Consider the following 596-nt stretch of genomic DNA (forward strand, 5'->3'; position numbering starts at 1 on the left):
GGCTAATTTTTTTATTTATTGTAGAGATGAGGTCTTGCCAAGTTGCCCAGGCTGGTCTCAAACCCGTGGGCTCAGGGAATCCTCTCACCTTGGCCTCCCAAAGTACTAGAATTGTGGGAGTTAACAACCTCCTTAAAAAGAGATGAGGCTGGAAGGCTGAGGTGAAAGGATCGCCTGAGCCCAACAGGTTAAGGCTGCGGTGGCCGTAAACATGCCACTGCACTCCAGCCTGGGTGACAGAGTGAGACTCTGACTCAAAAAAAAAAAAAAAAAAATGACCCTTATGCCCCTGAGCATATAGTCAATTTTAGTCATTAGGGAGAAAATGCAAACTAAAATGACTTTGAGATAACTTTAAAACCATTTAGGAGATCAGAAAAGATCTAAAAGTTTGACAAAGTTGTCCAAGGTGTGGGAAGACAGGCTCTGCTGGTGGGTGTGGAAACTGCTATAATTCTGTAGAGGTCGCTGTGGCAATACTTATCAAAGTGACAAGGGGATATACCCTTTGACCTGATAGCTATAGAAACTGAGAGAGACATACTTGCACTTAAAGTAATGATTTGAGAACTAAATTCTTTTTTTTTTTTTTGAGT

This window comes from Carlito syrichta, unplaced genomic scaffold, assembly GCF_000164805.1.
Source record: "Carlito syrichta isolate Samal-C Ts95f unplaced genomic scaffold, Tarsius_syrichta-2.0.1 Scaffold124018, whole genome shotgun sequence".
Classification (NCBI taxonomy): domain Eukaryota; kingdom Metazoa; phylum Chordata; class Mammalia; order Primates; family Tarsiidae; genus Carlito; species Carlito syrichta.